We start from the raw sequence: 14,967 nt of genomic DNA on the forward strand, positions 1-14,967 counted from the left end.
ACAAGCACCCACATCGTTAGAGATGCCACAACGACCTAGCCAACTGCCAAGAACACACGTGCCACCATGCACACTGGTCACTCACGCACCAGCCTACATGAAGAACATATTCAGTGCTATGACGTAGGTGACTGACACACCCACTTACGTGCATCATTGTTATTTTTCACATAGGCCCTTTTATAGTAATGCAGAAACGCAAGACGCTTGAAGAACTGGCGTATATGCTTGCTGACACTTCTCCCACCTCTCGCCCTGTGATGACACCATCATGTAGACCTAACATTGCTTGTGACGCCATGTCAAACCGCGACCACCGTACCGTGGATTGTGCATCACCACCCATGAACTAGGCCCGAGTAGGCCGCAAGCAAGAGCCTCATCATGAAAACTCTCTCAGAGCAAGAATACAAATGCTGATCACGCAGAACGAGCCCCAGCGAGAGCTCATAGCCAAGGCCACGATGTTGCAACTCGTATGCTACCAGCCGGTGCCAAGGTTAGACCTGTAAGAAAAGCCAAGCACACAGAAACGAAATGCAACTCTAAATGTGCAGAATTCTGCTGCAGCTACGGTCTCTCCACACGTGACCAAGCCGATCTGACAAGGTGCCAGACCCACGAGACAGAAGTCGCCTGGGTCACACGTCTGGGACACAGGTTGCAACAGCGAAGCGGCAAGATGGACACCTACGGCGATGGGAATGACCTGCTCACAAGCCTGTGAGCAGATCCGTACATTGTCTGCACAAACACATAGTTACACATTGTTGCTAGTGACAGGTACACCGCGAGCTGGGAACGGCGATGGTCCTAGGCTTGGGGGCTCGTGAGAGGACCAATCAGAACACGGTGGGACTCATCACTGACGGCACTAACATAGGTATATCCTCTTCTCTTTGTCTTTAAAAATAGGGTCACCAAGAGGAACAATAGGGCAACATCCTTTACATAACAATGTATTGAAAAATCCAACACATTGCTCTAAACCTAAAAGTGCATAAAAAGAAAAGGTGTCAAGATGTAAAAAATCATTATTCGTGTGCCTAATCTGAAAAAAAATATGTAATTGTAGATAGACAGGCATACTCACTGACCTTAATAATGTACATACTTATATATTGTCATCACTGACGGCACTAACATTGGCCAATCATCAGGGGTCTTCGTGTAACGATTTTCAAGTATCTAATAGTAGGGACAGCCCAAGTATACCACCTGACTCATCCTTAACCACTAATATTCTTCTATATATGTATCCTATACTAACCCTACCACTCGAGGAACCAATCCGAAGTGGGAATAGGTTTTTTGCTAACTTTCCTAGGTGACGCAAGTAGCGCATCATACTGCTGTTAAAAGGGCCTGCGAGCCCCACTAAGTTTGAGAGTCTGGATGAACGCGTACAATCCAAGACCCATCCTTGCCCTTGTTATAATAAACAGCACCACCACCTTGCTCCTTGTGTGTGTCTCATACTCATTCAGGGAAGCACGGGAGGAGTTGGGGCCTCCCAGCCCAGAGGTACGCGGATGGCTCAGCCGACCCCGGGATAATCACCCCAACACTTTCGTGGAGATAGCGCAGGCTCGGCACGTCTCTGCGAGATGTCGACGGCCTTGCGTGAGACTCCACGCAGAGTGTGGGCATGGCTTGCGCAGAGGGCTGGGAAAGCGATGCAACACCAAAAATGGGGAAGAACTTGCTAAAAAGTGGGCAGTCTGAGGGATGGCCTGTGGGCAGTCCCTCGCATGTCCATAATTGCACGTCACAAGACGTATTCATTGATTTGATTGCGCAACATCTCGGTAGGGAAATGGCCCCACAAGTCCTTCATACTATCCACCACCCAAAGGGAGACGTAAGTACACTTCCACATAGGAATCGCAGCACGGAGGTGGATTTGCATGTCGGATTTTGGGGTGCATGTATGCAACCGGGGTACCGATCCAACTTAGAGGTGTGCGTACACAGTGTAGCAGGGTGCAGGGACGTTTTTTGGGTGTTTGCACTCAGATTTTTCCAGATTTCAATCAAGTTACGATATTTCATACGCATGTTGTCAGGGTGCCGAATACAGTTAGGGGGGACCCTGCGCTGGGTCCCTGTGATGCAAGCCTGCTTGCGGGGGACTCCATGCACTGTTTGAAGGGTGCATGTATTTGCGTGTATTCTCAACTGGGGAAGCCCGCAAAGGTAGCTGTTGTAGCTATTTATGCTTTGCGTGTGGGTGTGGCAGGGGGTTCTGACCGCTACTTGCGATTACGGTTATTTCGCGCAGTACAGTAAACTCCATGACTACGTGGGGCGTGCAGAATAATTTCCATGAATTGGGCCTATATTCTCCCATGGCTGTAATACAATGTATTGGACAGGGATCTGAGCATGTTTGCAAGAATAGATGCCCCACCGGGCCTTATTACCTTTTATTCACCTGAGCCTTTGCACAAAGCTTCCCACTCACTTTGCCTGACACGAAAACCCTAAGGGCCTAATTCATGGAACTTTTAGCGAGTTGAACCGGGCCTAATTCACAGAGAGGTGCAAAGTGTATTTTTGCAGAGCAAAGTCACTTTGCATTGCAAAAGTACTTTTTGCCCCGTGCTAAATGGACCTAATTTTGAAAAAGCACTAATTCTACTGTTTTTTGTGTGAATTGGGTCCCTTTTGCGCGGTGCAAAGAGTCACTTTGAACCACGCCAAACATTCCATGATTTAGGGCCCGATTCATCATATTTTTTTCACGGTTCAAAGTGACTTTGCACTGTTGAAAAGTGACTTTGCCCTGCCGCCATTAGGCCATAAGTGTTCTTATTTATCCATTTCCCTCCTAATTAATTTTTGGAATTGTGACTCCGTAGAGATGCAACATATCACTGCTGAATCTAGGGCGCGTTTAATTAACCCTTTGACAACATAGCCCTGCGGGGTTTCAGGCTGCCGTGCCTCAAACATGTATTTTGCTCACAGCCCCTGGGACTTGGGGAGGGGGCACACATGTTTCCTCCCATTATAGAACGCATGTGCACGTCCAACAAGGAAAATGTAACCATTTTATGTGGATGTGTGCAGGTGTGTGTGCATACAGCCCCGAGGACAGACACAGAGTTAATTTAGCTCTGATACCAGCAATGCTATGGAACTGCCCTGGGTGTTCCCTCTAGGAGTTGAAAACCCCCTTGGCAAGGAATGCCTCCTATGTGGAAAATACCATCTAATAATGAGCAGGGATTGCACGGGAAATGGCACGTGGAGATTGCTACACAGGGTAAACAGCATATATGTAGCCCGATGCAGTACTGTATGCCATGCCATGTATGCCATGCAAGGCCAGCTCCTAATGAGGTGTATCTCAAAAATAGAAGGTATTTAAAACACCACATGTTTTTCCTGTTGCGCTCATGCCCACAATGAGGACCCAGGTGTCTGCATGAAAATAAAGCTGCTGGCGCTGCCCTGGCATACCCCGTTCCACTGACAGTTCGTTATCTTGGTATTCAACAGCACAGGTTTGTTGAATCATGTTTGCGAATATACAAAAATACACCATTCAAGATGAACGTTCTAGAATTAGAATTTTAATTAAGTTGCTGGGGGGAAAGATGTCCTCTTTATACGCTCCCCGAAGTGGAAATCTACCAAGCAAGTTAGAATACAAATATGAATACTAGAGAACTTCTGGGTGCATGTGGTGTTAGACATCAGGTGTTCCTAATTATCTGTCTATGTTTTGTCAACAAAATTAACTTGCAGTTTAATGGAACTGTCATGCCTAATTATTTCAATGGTAAAATCGCAAAATAACTCTCCACCTTTACTTTGCTGCAGTTGTTTTTTTAAAGATTTTTTTTTTAGAAACATCTGTTTTTTATAGTGACAGTTACGCGTCTGCCCTAGATTTTCCCGCCTCACTAATTTCTTGGATTTACAGATGGAAGTTGCGTTGTTAGAGCCCTTTCATGTCATTGGGTTTCATTACGACCCTGGCACTCCCAGATTGAAGGGGGCCGGTACAGCACCGGCCCCCTTCAATCCGGCAGCGCCGATTACAAGATTCCCATCGCGGGACCCGGATCGCAGGCCTGGTAAACCTGGTAAAACCAGGCGTGCTTTCCGGGTCCCGGAAGGGGAAGAGGAAGGCAATAACGGGCCAGATGTAATCTGCCCATTATTACCTCCCTCCCCATTCCCATTGATCCCTATTGGGGCTAAAAGGGAATGGGGAAGGGTTCCTGCGTGGAGGAATTACCGGGTCCTCCTATCTCAGAGTAACCCGGTAAGTCTCCATTGCAGGAACCCGTAATGGAGCCCGGAATGGTGGCAACCATGGAGCTAATAGCTACCGCCGTTCTCGTAATGAGGCCCATTATGATTATCCGGTTTAAAAATGAGATGACATATTTTGTTTCCCCTTTTAAAAAAAAGTCTGTGTACCAGCCAACAATTCACAAGTTCTGAATGTCATTCAGACATTCTAGAGCAGAACACAAAGAAACAACTGTTACAGGTGTTTGAATGCAAATAGGAAATAGAAATGCTCATGCCTTGCTTGTACATTTCTATCTTAGCTCAAACGTAATTGTCGACTCTCTGAGTGGGAACGTATCGTTAGAACAGGTTATTTGGCTTGTTCGTTCTTGGTAGAGGGGCTCCTAGAACTCTGCCTAGGACAGAGAAATGCAAGTCACGCATTGCCGAAACCCCTCTATGCTTTGAACTTCAACCCGTGCCTTGCCTCGGACACTGGAGACTGGGAGCAGGAGACCATGCCACAAGATGATACCTTCAAGAATCCTGGATGTACCCTGGCATGCACCGCCACACTGTGGCTCCAATTTCCTAATTTACCAGGAGGACATTGCACATTGGGACCAGACCTTCATAGAAAAACGCTAAGAACCACAAGCACACACGCGGGAAAGCGCAGGATAATCCACCCTGTTGTAATCCATCCTGTTCGCCCGGACAGTAGCATTGACATTCCACACCTCCGACCTTTTGTCCACTCACAGGCTTAACGGACATTGGTGAAAAGAAAAGACAGACAAATCTTCATATTGCGCCTGCCAACAATCAAAGACCTTGATTCATGGAATTATTTGCGTGTAAAATCGGGATTTGCGTGCCATTCTACCTGCAAATCCTCATTCGTCATTCTACAGACCTGGTGCTGATTTATTTTTAAAATGGACAAACTGCATTTTGAAAAATGTCTTAGCAGCATACCAAGAAGCCTGGGCCGTACTTCTGTGTTTAAATTCTTTTATCAACACTGAATTCCATTCCATTTGGACTTTTTAAGTTTTCACCCCAAAAACTATTTTCGGGTGATTTCATAATCTATCACCCCTATCATTTTCCCTTGCTGGACCAATTTAAATGTGGTCATGGGCTTCCCAGAAATACTTAACTTGAAAAGCCCAACCTTAGTGGTCTTTGCGGCTCTATGTGATTTCCTCAAGCAGATTTTCTTTTAAGAATTTTGACTGCAAATATATGCGGGGGAGACCCCCGCATCCCTCTTGGATACCCCACCTTAACTAGTATTTCCTGCCAAATTCAGCGGACAAAATTATATGGATTTGGTTTCGACCTAATCTCCTGCGATGAAACCTCCCTATCCCGTCATCGCACAAGCCTTATAGACTTTATTCTAATTACTTAGAAATGTGGGCTTTGGTAAAGCAAAATGAGATAATAACAAGGCACAAAAGTGACCATTGCCCACAGTGGACAATGACATGCTGAGGATGAATTGAAAGGATGACTGATGTGGAAATACAGATGTGGTCATCATCGGAATGAGCATACCCCCAGTGAGCATACACTCCTATCATACCTTATTAGCACAATGGAAAATCTAAGAGTGTACTTCACCTCAAGCACCAGAAAAAATAAAAATAAATCACAGAGGCTTGAGATATAGGGCCTGAATCATGGAATTATCCTGCAAAGCCTGAGCGCTGAGACCAACTCTACCTAGCCTGCATTCAGAAGTTTTTCTGCGCGCTCCGCGTATTCATGGAATTGTTTGCGCAAATTAACAGCATATGCAAGCCAGAAACAGCCACCTCTGCGTGCTCCCCGGGTGCACATACATGCACCCTGTAAACAGTGGCTGGGGTCCCCCACAAGCAGGCATGCACCTCAAGGGACCCTGTGCAGAGTCCCCCGCAACTGTTAACTGCACCCTGACAACGTGCGTAGGATTTTTTCGTAACTCGGAAAAACTCTAAAATTCTGTGCGCAAACCCCGGTAATCCATTCCTGCACCACGCTACACTGCGCACGATCACCCCTAACTTAGATCGGAACCCCGGCGGAGTTCATGCACCCCCAAATCCCAACATACAATCCCACCTCTGCGCAATGATTCCTATGCACAAGTGCCTCTATGCCTGCCTTCGGATGGTGGATGTTATGAGGGTTTTGCATGGCCATTTCCCTGGCGAGAGGCTGTGCGTGTGGGTCCATGAATACATGTTGTTTCATGCAATTGTGAGCATGCAATGGACAGCCTGTGTGTTGTCCCTTGTAACGCCCACTTTTTCACATGTTCTTCCCCATTTTCAGTGTTCTGCCCCTTCTCCGGCCTCTGCGCAAGCCACACCCATTCTCTGGGTGGTGTCTCGCTCAAGGCACTCGCCCACTCGCAGGGGTGTGGCAGGCCGCCACGAAATCCATGAAAGTACCAGGATAATCCCATGCATTCGATTCCATGAATCGACAACTGGGATTTTACACGCAGTTTGGTGCACAAGTTCCCTATTTCCCACGCAAATAATTCCATGAATCGGGCCCAAAGTGTCACAGAGTCAAATATGAATAAATTAAATGTGCAAAGAATGTATCCTCTGTAGGCATTATGACATTGTGCGAAGCAAGAGCATGTTATACAAAATTATTAAAAACAAAGTAGGAGGACCATGCTTCCCACACGTGGGACTCATTACTTATGGCCATTAAAACCAAGGACACAATCAATTTCTGGAAGTTGGTGGGAACGGGGACAACCAAGAACGATATCCTACTACACGTAAACATCCCAGAAGTGATCTGGTGTGATCACTTGAAGAAACTCTATAGTGAAACACGCACGTTTTTAGACGAGACTCCCCAGTCTCCATGTGGAAAAAATACAGGGTATCCTCCTCTCTCATTTACTGTGGGAGAATGTAGCCTAGCCATCACGACCCAAAAAAACAATAACGCCCTAGGTCCTGATAAAATCCCAATAGACCTGTACAAATCTGAACCCTGAGACTGGGCACCGTAGCTTATATTCCATTGTTATTTATAACAAGCTTAATACCCAGAGGTTTCTAAGAACAGACCCGTGGATCAAACCTGTGTTGCCCCTGAGCTACCCTCCCTGGACTTTTTTAATGCTGTGTTAGAAGACAAGTCTACACCACCATCTTGGACAAGAGCTGAAATTGTTCCCCTGTATAAGAAGGGGTGGAGTTGGGAGGAACCTGTGCAATTATCATCCAATTTCATTATTGGACGTGAGGGCAAAGTATTATCCAGGGCAGTTCAGGTGCTATTAGAATTTGGGCCAAAGAAAGAACTTTAATAAATCATCTTCAGAGTGGCTTTCAAGTAGGCAGTAGCACCATCATTCAGAGTTTGCAGCACCAGCTTCTTCACGACAAGTATGTGGTGCTAAGGAATATTAACCTTTACACCATGTTTATTGACCTGCAGACTACTTTTGACCATGCCCATCATATCAAGCTATAGAATGCCTTAACATATTTTGGTATATCCTACTCGCTTCTTTCAGCCATCCAACCGCTCTACACTAACAACAAAGCTGTGGTGAGGTGGAACTTGGATGGCAGGATACCAAAAAGGAATGAGGGCTTGCAAGGTTGCATCATTGCACCAAAACTGTTTTGCACCTTTATCAATGGCGCACCATCGAATGGCTACTAGCAATGCCTCATCCGTGGCCAGAAAGAGATACCCAACCCTGTTTGCTGACGATGCAGTTCTCATCTCCTTGTCACCCTTTGGTCTCAAGACTCAATCCACAATATTTGAAGATATATGCAGTGAAATTGTCAATGCCAAAGAAAAGAAAAATACTGTTTTTTTAGAAAAAAAACAGGAAAAGAAAACCAGCTAGGATTGACGTTGAGTTAAAAGGTGAGAAGATAGAGCATGTTGAAACAAATGACTACCTCGGGCTAAGGTTCAGGGATTATTGTTCTTAGGCCCATCAAGTAGAAAAAGCCCAGGTGGTGCTAACTAGGTACATTGGTGCAGTTGCAAGGTTTACCAGTGAGCCTGGAGGCTTAAAGATCACACGACCCACAGGCAGCCCTGTACGGGTCAGAACTATGGGGCAATGTGAACTGCAATATCCTTCTTGTTACTGAAAATAGGTTTGTATACAACATCTTCAGCCTACCTATCAATTCTACGAACATTCCAGTAGGCACGGAAACAAACCTGCAATGGATAGACTTCCTCGTTAATAAAGACCTCTGTGCAGCTGGGTTCAAATGTGGACCTCCGACAGGCTAATAAAATATACAGAAGCAGTAGAAGATTAATTGAGACAGGAGGGAGGTGTATCGCTACTGTGGTGTGTTTTTATCAAGGACATTTTTGTGTATGATTTCTTTTAATGAAAAATTGGAGCAGCCCAGATCAAATTAACAATTCAACAACGTTTATTGTGAGGACCACCTTTAATTCCAAAGATCATGAAGTCACAATGGAAAACATTTCAGGATCTGGGAGTCTTGAGTATTTAAAGGGAATCTAAGCAAACACCTGGTTACAACATGTATGTAGATGTTTTGATGCCCAAATATTTGGGAGCTTTATACATCAAACTTAGAATTGAAATGCTGCCAGTGCTGTATTGCTTACCAAATGGAACAGTGCTAACACAGATAAGTGCAACCAATTTACAGAAATAGTAAATAATCTTACACATTTCCGGATAATTTGCCTGCTATATTTGGACTTGCGAAGAAGATATTTGAAACCATTGTTTTTAGTTCAAGCAATTAGAGAGGCTGTACAAGCCATTGCATTATCCCACTAAACTAATGATGAATTGACCGTACATTCGGTGTCAAAATATCTATAAAGAGCATGGTTGAGGAAATAAGCCAAGATAAAATTGACAAATGGAGCTCCGCTGCATGAATAATGTTTATGATCAATTGACAGTTTGAATACACGTTTTACTACGTTTTGTAAAATGATGTATCTTAACTACATTATGATCAGGTTTGTATCGTGTAAGTGTATATTGGACCGTATGACATAATGTCGGCCAAGGGCAATAAATTGAATTGAATTTTGCAAAGTGAGTAAACTGGAGGTTTTGCAGTCCCGAACATGTGCCACATCACAGCAAGTACATTTCTCCCCTCAGTAGCTTGTGCGGTGCCTGCAAATGCAGGTTCAAATCCCGCTTTGGCAGCATCAGTGAGCACGAGTAGCTGTCATATGCCAGTTATCCGACTAAGCAGTGATGCCTCACACTGCTACTGGTTAGGAAAACTTCAAATTTATTGGCAGGTGGAAGCCGCTAGATTGATTCACAGGCTCCAGCCACCCAAGTCAAACACTGTGCTATGCTATCCACGCCAGAGTGGAATAAGGACCCATGATGACACCGTTTTGAAGAAATAGAGTGGCTGGGATTTCTATACACCAGCTGCTCTTTCAATGATGGACAATACAACCATCTGTACACTCAAGCTCCAACTTCCTTTGGGGTCCTGATGAAGGCAGCGGAATTCCACATCTGCCGAAACGTCATGTTCCCACACACGGGCAATTGAATATGGTCCGTGAACTGAGTGGGGGGCTATACTGAAGACGTAGACCTGGGATGTGTGTTCAGATTGTACTGGGCATTCATAGGACATGGGCAAAAATGTCACCTGTTATACATGGATAGACAGGGACAGAATAAGATAGGTATTTGTCATGTATGGAACCAATCCAACTGAATCTTTTGGGATCTCAAGTCAGGGTTATGCCCAGATGTCTATCCATGTTCTTGTTTAACAAAACTGAATACATGGAGATATTTGACGCAGAATTATTGATGAACAGCTTCGGACCAAATGCATTTTGCATAGGTGCTTAAAGAATATACATATTGCACTTGAAACGGGAACGGTCCTGGGTCTCTTTACTTTCAAATGACTTATTAGAGACATCACATATCTCTGTACTTGTAGACAGTTTGTGTTAAATTGTGAGTTATCATGATTAATCATGAATCTATGAATTGTATATTGCAAGACTGCCGTTTTAGATTTATAGCGATATGAATTAATGGCCTCCGCGATAGAATGTAATAAAAGGAATAATAACAATTGTTTTATATCATTTTCATGTGTGCCGTTTGCCAAGATTAAATCAGTAATTGAAGTCATGGTTGAGCCAAAATAGGGGCCGACCCATATCAACAAATTGTATTTAAACATGCTTTTGAATGGTTCCCTCTGGGGAACCCCCATTGTGTGTATATATCAAATCCTGACCATCCCAGCCCAGGTTTCAATGCTTCGTTTTATATCTTCAGTTCCATTTTATAGCCCATCATCCCATATTCCTTCCAGATCTGAGCACGGTTATTATAAGCAATCTTGGAATTATTAAATGCTGAGTCTGCCCACTTGGATTTGAACAAGGAACTGTAAAGTCACTCCAACTCCTCTATCACTCTGATGGCAACAAATACCTCTTCAGTACTATGTTGCTGTAAATGATTGCCATCTGGCAAAAGTATAGAAACAGTAGCTTTTTTTAAAATTAATGATAAAAATGATACAGGTAATTCTATCTTAGAAAGGGTGGCCTGCTAACCCAGCGCTCCTTTCAGCCAACTCCATGCAAGAAATAGAGTGTATACGTTTCTCCTGCTGAATCAGTAGCATGAGCCCAATGCCACATAGTAGGATCAGAACAGCAGCGCCCTCTTGACAGCTGCAGCGACAGCCAAGTCACTTGAGCAAACGTGCTGCTTTTGAGATATGCATGTCTGTCCCCAAACTAAATAACTATGAGAGTAACCATCCTGGTGTCAGTTGTAAACTTTAAATATAAGTCATACCTGAGTTAGGGTATGGTAGCTAGTATTTCCCATACTTATTACAGCCACATCAATGTGGTATCATACATGTGTCTGCACTGCTCAATGGTGGAAGGGATAAGGGTATTCTTGTCAGACAGCCTGGCCCTGACAACTGACAGCGACCGAAGCTGAATGGCTATGCCTCTCCTTTGATCCCTTGTGAGGTTGGGAACACCTCTCTCCAGCAAGACAGCCTCCCATTGGAGAGCTGTCCTGGGAAACAGGAATCAAAGGGCACACTCATCATAAAAGGACTAGCCGCCCACTCAGGCACTGCATGCCAAACAGATTTTTGATGTTTATGACAAGGTAAGGGGCACAGTTAGTGTAGAGAGGGACCTCAGCATAGCTGGTAGAGATTTCCTGTCACGCTGTCCTCTCATTCTGTCCCTTTTTCACAAACATCTAGGTCAGACATTAGCAAAGGCAACACTCACAATACACCAGTTACCCCAGTCAGGTTTCCACTCCATGTCCCTCACAGTGGAACGGTGTCACTTGAGTGGGTTTACCCCAAGGGCCACACATGCAGACTCAAGGGTTCTCCGTTCCTTCATTGGCGTCTGCCATGGCGTCTGCAAGAGGGAGCTCGCAGGCGCTGGCTACAGGACGCTGCTTGCAGAAAGTCAATTCCGCGATCATGGAGACCATTGAGATCAAAACAACGCTCACGTGTTGCATCTGCGGGTCACGCGACGCGTTCATCCATCTCACTCGCGGATCAGGTGACGCGGAAGCTTCCGCTATTTAAGCGCTGAACTTTCGCACGTCTGCGCTTCACAGCTGTTCTTTGGAGGACTCTGTACAGCGTTTGGATACCTTGTGTTTCACGGCTCTTGACTCTTGGATTGTTTTTTGGATTTGCTTTTGCTCACGTCTTTGGCTCTGTTTGCTGGATCATCTCGAACTCGGAACGCCTTTTGGACTGTCTTGGATTACCCTGAATTGGACTTGGCATTGTTTCCTCTTCACTGCATTACGTTATCAAGTACTTTGGTATTTTGGTCCTTTTGTTTCATCAAGTTACAGGAGGGCAAGTTGGGTTTTAACCCAGCCTACAGTTCTTCTCCCTACTGTCATCGGGGAAACCAGCTCACGTGCCCATCCACGGAATTACCAACTATCTTAGGTTCTGGGCTTCCTCACCCATCAGTTTAGGTAAGCCTTGTTCTTTATTTCTGCCTGTTTGCGTGTACTGTGCTCAGTTGATTGCTAATAAAGGTTTCCTTTACAGCTGCCTTGGGTTTCAACATTTCCTGTGGATCCGAGCTGCAAGAACTACCCACCTGTGGCCTCAATCATCGCATAGGGAGTAATCTTGTATTCTCTCTCTGTGGTACTTGGGGAAAGAGGTTTCAATACTCTTCACGACAATCAAGCAACCTGACATTTCCATTGGTTACATGTGAATTTAATGAATAGAAAATAATGAATGACATTTATATCTAAATAATTTTAACAAAAAAATACAGAATGTTTTTATTTTATTTGGGAGGTCCCCCAAACCCCCAATCCCCCCGTTTCCATCAATTTATAATCCACTTACCCCACCCCCCAGCTATATATTATTTTAAAATCATATTTTTTTGGATATGAATGCTTCTTTATTAATGGTATTCATTATATTCTTTTTGTTTAAATCACTGCATACTGATTCCATCATCTTATTTCTTTCTATAGCTCTCTTTCCTTCCTGTCTCCTCATAATCCTTAAACGCAACGCAATTTGGAAATGATGTCAGAAGACAAAGACCACTTTTCTCTAGTACAGGGATTGGGTCACGAAATAAATGTTGGACCATGACTCAAACTGCCAGAGTATTGTGTCACTCACGGACCTAAATCATCAGTTATCAACGTCTTGAATTGCTTCAATTTCCGATCCAACCCTGGTGGGCTATCCGTACTGCAAGACTCAAAATCCACATTCGAACTGCATCAAGCTCCAGATTTGAACTGATTAGATGCCAGTTCGCCGCTTGACCTAGCAATACTCTCCACCCCTGAAACTGATTCGGTCTGCAGCGCTGCACAGCAAAAATCTGGCCCAATGCTGTCTAACTTGCTAAGAACAGTACTATTGGTCCCTAGCTGCTTCCTGGGTCCATCTTTCAGCCCTGGAGACTGGTTAGGTCACTTTTGAACCATTCTACTGAAAGACATATCTTTTTTGAATCAATGGTAGTTGCTTATTGCCTTTTCAACGGCTGTCATTACCCAGAGTGCTGCATCAGTCAATCTTTGCATATTCTGTGTTCTCTCTTACATGGTGTGCTTTTAGTGTGTCTTCAATTTTTATTTGCGAATTGGAGCATTTAGTTTATGTATATATATATTCATAGACCTTTTATTGTACACGCCTTTATTTTTGACTGTTATACTTTGCTGTTTGGGTCACTGAGTCGCATTCACAACCCTTCTTAGAGTATAACCTACCCTTGACCCATGTTACCACAAAAGGGGAAGGTCTTGGCTCTGCCTGTTTTGCCTTCATGATTGGGATCACTGTTGGTTCGTAGAAGTGTGGGGACTTAGTAGGTGGTTGTCCGTTTACTCCTGCGGAGCAGAAATCATTTTGTCACAGTTGCTTATTTAAGACCACAATATTGCAAAGCTTAACTTGCTATATATTAGGCCAGGATTGTTTGTCTTGGAAGCAAAACAGCGCAGAGCAACACAGTTTTGAATCTCAGTCCAGTGCTTAGAGACTGGACCCCAGTATTAAGCATGTTATAAAAGATGAATTAATTAATACCTATTCACTAGAACCTTGCATCACCTGAATTTCAGGTGATTCAAACATGTTACACTTCATACAAACCTTTTAAGAAGTTCTACCGAGTTCAAACTCATGGGCAGTTTAGGGTCAAACATTGTTGGAGCTAATTTTCTATCTTATAAAATTTCATAGAAGAAAGTGATAGGCTTAAGGGTGGAGAGAGGCATAGAGTGACTTTAGACTCAAAGAGTTATATTTAGGGTGGGTGTTGTTTACACTGTGTGACACATTCAGTTATTTAAATCTGGTGAAGAATAGAAGTGCCTCTAGACGAGTTTAGGGAGAAGGAATACCCAAGAGTATCAGAAGCTGGGGTGCCTGTGAGGGACCAGCAAATAAGACTTTTGATTTTAGTGACACCTATATTACGGCAGAACATACCAGTGATGTTTGGAGGTGGGAAGAGATACTTGGCTTTCTATGGTTTTTTAAGTCACTCTAAACAACATACATGGGACATAAAACTGTGCCTGACTTCTGCTTGACATGTGATTCAGGAGGAGCAGAGAATCCTAGCAGAGAAGGTAGCTTGTGTGATTTTATGATTTTTGAGAGAGAAAGTAGCAGAAATCCAGGGAGGCAGATCTAGTAAGTGTCCATCTTTGTGAGTGAACGAGACATGTGCCATTGGGTTAATTATGGGAGGAGGAGCAGAAGCAGAAGAGATGAAGCTCACATGATTTTTGAGGCAGAATGAAGCTGTGATTCAGGAAAACAGAAGATACCCCAGTCTCTGTCTCTTGAAGTGAATGAATGAGACAGGTGCTATTTGGTCACTCTTGTTAGAAGGAACAGGAGGAGGAGAGAATCTCTGAGAGCATCTGATACAAGACTAATGCTTGCATGGTTTTTGAGGGACAAAGCAGCTGAGATCAAGAGACGCTGGGGGATACACCAGTGAAGTGAACCATCGAGACATGTGCTATTGGGTTACACTTCGATAGAAGAGAGGCAGAGAACCATGAAGACAGCTTTTGCAAGTCTTATGCTCACATGATTTTGGAGCGAGAAAGTAGAAGAGATCTAGGGAGGCAGGATCTATACCAGTCATCAGGCCTCATTATAAGTTTGGTGG

General features: G+C 44.2%; 1 protein-coding gene across 4 annotated transcripts in view; it reads right to left on the reverse strand.

Moving 5' to 3' along the window:
* Positions 1–14,967, reverse strand: part of SHISA9 (shisa family member 9) — a 1,679,367-nt gene that overhangs the window by 926,642 nt on the left and 737,758 nt on the right. The window lies entirely within an intron of this gene.

The sequence above is a fragment of the Ambystoma mexicanum genome, chromosome 2p, assembly GCF_040938575.1.
Source record: "Ambystoma mexicanum isolate Mex_15411 chromosome 2p, UKY_AmexF1_1, whole genome shotgun sequence".
Taxonomy (NCBI): domain Eukaryota; kingdom Metazoa; phylum Chordata; class Amphibia; order Caudata; family Ambystomatidae; genus Ambystoma; species Ambystoma mexicanum.